We start from the raw sequence: 6,000 nt of genomic DNA, 5'->3' as shown, positions 1-6,000 counted from the left end.
TCTGAGCAACAGTTCAACTGAGATCCATTCTGGATGAGGACTAAGAGGCTTCCACTCTGAGGAAACAGGATCAGCTGAGGAACTGTCAAGGTAAGGAAGCTGTGGCTAGTTCTGCTTCTTTGATCTTCCAGCATTCACCCAAATAACTGGCCTCAGGTTTGATTTTATTAATAAGTACTTTAAGATTCATGCTACCATTAACTTTTCAATTCTTCTGTTATATTTGATAGTTGTTACCATACTAATAATACTATTTGGTTTCAGGTTGTTTTAATACAAAATATGGTTAGCTACACAGTTAGTATATTATGTAATTATGGGGGAAGGCTTCCATAAGATATTCCATAGAAGGCAATTAGTATGGGGCTAATGCCAGATCACCGAGAAAAGGAACAGTCAAGTAAAACAGTACAACATATATAATAACACAATGGTTTTATTGATAGCAGAAGAAAAAATTTTCCTTCCACTTTTAAAGATATTTGCTCTACTGAACTTAGTATTTTCCCCCGTGCTTTGTGTAGGTTGAAACTTTTCCCTAAAAACTGCTTTTGTCTTTCTCCAAATATCATATCCAGCATGGTGAGTCTCATTCTGAAGTGGAAAAAAATCTATGAATGGGCTTCCAGGATGTTTCAGTCAGCAGCTTCTTCCTTCACAAAAAAATCTGTTTAAAAAAGAAGGAAAAAAAATAAAATTGGACCTCATAGTATTTCTTCTATACTTTATTAAGGAAGGCATAAACCTACTGAAACTTTTTTAAAAAGTGAAATGTTCATATAAATATCAGTACTCTCAAATATAATAAATTAGACGAAACAACCTAGCTCATAAATATGTCTATAAAAAGCAACATTAAAACACCAAAACTGTGGCAAAGCGGTGGTCGTGGTGGTGCACACTTTTAGTCTGAGCACTCAGGGGGCATAGGCAGGTGGATCTCTGAGTTTGAGGCCAGCCTGTTCTACAAAGTGAGTTCCAGGAATGCCAGGGCTACACAAAGAAATCCTGTCTCGAAAAATCAAAACAAACAAAAAAAAAACAACCAAACAAACAAAAAAACCCACCAAAATTTTAAAAAAATACATATATATATATATTTTTTTTAAAGTATATCTCTGGAGCTGTTAGATCCTTTCTTACTAGGTACTGATTTCAGGAACTTGGATTAAGTGACAGCTCCTTCACAAAGGAAGTCTTAAATGAGAGACAGCCAACAAAATCAGCTCTCCACCCCACCTTACCCACGTCAACATTTTCGTAGTAGATCTCTGAACTGAGTTAGTCCACCCAGGTCATTTATCATTTGCTTTGGTCTGTCATCTGTTCCCTCCCTCTACCTGTTCCCCACCTTGTTCAGTACATGAATTTTTTTTATGATTCATTTTTATTTATTTGCATGCACATATATGCATGTGTGAGTGCACGCACATGTACACATGTGTACAATTGTCCTTGAAGGATACAATAGGGTGTTAAATCTTTGAAGCTGGAGTTACAGGTGCTGTGAGGCTCCCGACATTGATGTGGGAACTGAACTCAATCCTCTGTAAGAGGAAGCAGCAAGTGCTCTTAAGTGCTGAGCACCTCTCAGCACTAGGTACCATAGTATTGAAACCACAAAAGTCAGTGGTGACAAGAGCTGACATAATAATAAGAGACATGTTGGGTTAGCTTTGCGCATGAAAAAGTGCTGGGCAGGGACAGATAATCCGCCACTGCCAACACACAGCTCCAAAGTCTTCCAAGCAAGCAGACTTGTGACTAGAAAACAGAGCTCTCGTATGCTGCTTTTCTTTAATAAAATAGCTGTGTGTTCGTGATGGGGGACAGCATGTGTACTATGACATACATGTGGATGTCAAGAGACAACTGTGTGGAGTACGTTCTTTCCTTCCTTTATGTGGGTTCCATCAGCAGACTCAAGTGGTCAGGTTTGTGTGGCAAGTGCTTTACACACTGAACCATCTTGCCAGCTTGAGCTCTGGATGCTCATATTCTTACATAATGCCAGTCCTGCTGGCACACAGGCCAATAGCTATGTTCATAAAGATCATTTTCCTAATCTAATATAAAAAATTCTACAAAAAAAGCTGCACAAGGTTGTCAAAAAATAACCTACAACTATAAACATAGGTTTTACTAGCTAAAAATGGTGTTAAAACTGGACCTTAGAGAACAAACAGTCATGGGACAACAGGTAGCTATTCATTTCAAGGTTTCTGGTTATAAACTCTGAAGATCATTCTTCCATTAAATAAGAAACTAAGACCAAAGTCCAGAATGAGTTCATAGTACATACTGCTGACCCTCATAACTAACTAGGGAGTTTCAGCTAATCTGTAGCCAAACATACAACTTGAACTACTCAAACAGTGGACAGACCAGGTCCTCTAATTCTACTTACAACCAACAGCAATATTCAAGTTTAACTGGGATCTTCTTATTCTTACAAGTTCACAACTACACCAAACACATCACATTAAAACTCCAGTTTGTAACAAAAGCATCAGTAAGCATCTGTAACGCCCACTTTTGGTTCACAGCCTACTGTGGCCACCAAGACCACTTGCTAAGGACCACTGTGTCCATCTCTCCACCTTTCTCCTCTTCAGTGTTCTCAGACTCCACCCTCCTGTGAATGCCCTGGCTGACCCTGTGGATTTATGTAGTTCCTGGGACTCCTGTCATATTATAAACTTCTCCTAGTGTCCAAAGTTTAGTCAGCTTTACTGTCTAGAGAGCTGTGTATAACATTCGATTTTCTATATCCACTCACATTTCCAACAGAACAATGACAGACAGTGTCTAGGAACTAGAATTTTGGAATTTGGAATTGTCTCCCCTCAAATACCAGATCTGATTTATCACCACTTTCTCTCACACTTGGCTATCTGGATGTCTTCCACTTCCCTATGACCGGCTTCAGTCACTTGGCCCTGCCTCAAAGGTATGTGTCCTCCTTTGATAGCCTATTATACTGGCCTTAGTACTAGACCCAAGTGAGTTGGGCATGTCTCCACTGGAGAAGCAGGGAAGTAAGGTTGTATCGAGTATTTACCAAAAAATGTTCATGGAAAATAACAGGCAAAACTATACATAAAATTCTGTGTCACTTATGCCCCAGGAACATACCCAAAATAAATGAATGGACTTTTAAAAATATTTTTTTAGAAGTGATAACAGAAATGCCTAAAGTATTTCTCACTATCCAAAGTAATTTTTGAGAAAAAATCCTTTACCATATATAACTTAATATTTGTATTTGTGGAAATTCAAATGGCTGACTACCAGTGTGTATCTTCTTATTGGATGTTTAAGTTAAAAGAAACTTAAAGAAAATGAGAAGAAAAAAAATGTGTTCCATTTTGTAACAAGAATAGGAAGCATATGTATCTTATTGCTGAATATCCCATTCAAAATAGTTTCTCAGAGGTATTTTATTTTACTTCATAGGCTTTAATAATATATTGAATTTTAAAATGCAAAATTAATTTTCCCCAGCCAACGCTGCATGTCTTGCTCACTTTAGTTTTGAGTTAACTTTATGGTAAAGTAGTTTTTAAAATGATACACAATAAGATTGCCATCCAAAATTCATTTTTTTGTTGATAGTAGAAATCTAAAATTTTAGTGTCACCTTTTTTTCCCCTGAAAACAATACAACCCAAACAAGTGTCTGGACCATGTGAAAGACTGACTTATTAATTTTATTTTGTTGCCAAGTATTTAATCCAGAGCCTGTCATGTGCTAAGCATTCATGGTCTCTCCAAGAGCATCCAAGATTAAAGTTTTAAGTTAGGGGGCATAAAAAGTAAGACTATGACACTTAAGTTGATGAGGAAATGTTTGCATTGTGCCATTTGATATGGTTAAGCCAGTTACCTCAGGGCCACGCTGTATAATGTATTTTTAAGCAGTGTACTCTTCTCTGAAGAAAAATTTCCATGAACCCAAACATATAAAATACATGAAAGAAACTCCTGGAAGGCTGAGAGGACTGGGCCCTCCCCATCTGGGTACACCTTAGCTTTCCCTGCCTTCTCCATTTCCAGCCTGTTGGATCCTGTCCTTTTCCATCAACCCAAAAGGCAGCTCCAAGAAACCTGACATCCTGCTGAAAACCTTTAGCTTCATTAAAACTGTTTTAAAGGATTTAAAATCCCCAGAAAGCTGGAAAAAGATTCTATTTTCATCCACTCTAAAGGGACATTTAATTGTAAGCACAAGGAACTTCTTTTAAGAGTGTATGTTCAATCTTCTACAGTGTGAAGTCCTTTAAAGCCTTGTATAGACTTTGATTCTGCTTTAACAAAAAAAAAAAACAATCACGAGAACCAGTTCTTATATGCTACAGAAAAGTGCCCAGAGTCAAGCAGCAGCTCCTCTTTGATCTGTGTATGGGGGAGGACTGTTTGTTTGACGGCCTTGTATCGAGTGCACAGATGATAAAAGGAGCAAGTGCTGTGCTGGGAAAGTGCTGGGATAGTTCGGAAGTCAATTAGCATTAGGCTCTGGCTTTAGGCAGACCATGAGATACGAAGTTAAATGTTAGAAAAGGAAAAATTCTGTATTTATATTAGAACATTGGAAGTAGTTTCAAACATGAATAAGTTATGGGAACTGAAGGAGACACAGCACAGAAACGGTTTCCAGCTGAAAAATCAGGAGGTACAAGTAGTTTAAATGTTAATGACACTTTACTCAATATATTTAAAGTATTATTTCAGCTTATATCAACAAAGTTATTGAGATCATTTACTTTTCCCCCCTTTGAAATTTGTTCCCCCACCCCCACTTACATCACACCTCAATTCACACTCTCTGCACCTCAAGGACTCAACAGCTAGTGCTGGCCACTTATGGGGGAAAATACAACCTGAGTAAAAACGTTAGCAGAACTAATAGCTGAAAAGAGGCGATGGGAAGAGTTCCTGAAAATTCTCATTAGTCTTGGAAGGCACTGGAAGAAAATATACTAAGTCCGTAATATCTGTAGGATGATAAATGCCCAATGGGAAATTTAAACTGTTCAAAAGTACTAGCATGATGGAGAGAAAACAACAAGACAGGTCGATAACCAAAGACGGTGAAAGTATTTCCTTCCAAAAGCATATTAATAAATAAGGTCTTTGTCAAGTGCCTGGTGCCCAAGACCAGTTTCTGGATCTCCTGACTACAGGCTTTCTCCCTAGTGAAGATGATTTTCAGACAGCTGTTCTTTCTGAAACTAGTATGAACACATATAGATAAACAGCAAACAGCCTCCACATCGCAGTTCAGTAAGCAGTCCTGGTGTTTTTCTCTGACTCTTGATGGTACACTGCAAACATCCCTCTTTTTCAAATAGACGAAACTGTATGAAGCAATACAAAAGCACTCAGGAATGAGATCTGTTCTCTCAGATTTCTGGATCCTAGTGCTACGTCTTCACATGTGAGTACACAATTAGACCAACTGCAGAAATCAAGAACGAGGAAAGGGATGGGGGGCTGGCAGGTTTAGGAAGTACACAGGAGGAGTTGGATTAGGGAGATAAAGGGTAGAATACTATAAACACAGTACTCATCTCTATCTGAACTGGCCTCCAGTTAGTGGCCTTCTTGGAGGGGGTGTGTCACTAAAAGTGGGTTTTGAGATTTTCAAAACCCAGTCAAAGGCCTAGTTAGTCTTCCTTTCTCTGCCTGCAACTTATGGATGAGATGTGAATTCTCAGCTATTATTCCATCGCCATGCCTGCCTGCTGCCATGATGATCATGAACTAAGCCTTGGGAACTATAAGCAAGTCCCCAATGAAATGGGACTTCTTTTATAAACTGCCTTGGTCATGGTGTCTCTTTACATCAATAGAACAGTAACTAAGACAGTAGGTCTGGAGCAAAGGATTTCTAGAAGCATTTGTGGGGAAAAGTGTTGTAGAGTATCATTTTAAGGTGTGTTACTTTTATGTTGCATTTGTTTAACTCTGTGAAGCTGTGTTACTGTGCCTGCCTAAAAC

The 6,000-nt window shown here is 38.4% G+C and overlaps 1 protein-coding gene across 3 annotated transcripts in view; it reads right to left on the bottom strand.

Annotated features, from left to right (window-relative positions):
• Positions 1-418: 418 nt before the first annotated feature.
• Tdrd3 (tudor domain containing 3) overlaps positions 419-6,000 on the bottom strand; it is a 164,709-nt gene continuing 159,127 nt past the window's right edge. For all 3 annotated transcript variants that reach the window (XM_006975542.3, XM_042285266.2, XM_015994409.2), the window contains exon 14: positions 419-667. The gene's annotated coding sequence lies outside the window, so the exon portion shown is untranslated. The remainder of the gene's footprint in view (positions 668-6,000) is intronic.

Source organism: Peromyscus maniculatus, chromosome 9 (assembly GCF_049852395.1).
Source record: "Peromyscus maniculatus bairdii isolate BWxNUB_F1_BW_parent chromosome 9, HU_Pman_BW_mat_3.1, whole genome shotgun sequence".
Lineage (NCBI taxonomy): Eukaryota > Metazoa > Chordata > Mammalia > Rodentia > Cricetidae > Peromyscus > Peromyscus maniculatus.
Note: the sequence above shows the minus strand (reverse complement) of the source record. Positions and strands in the feature narration are given on the sequence as shown.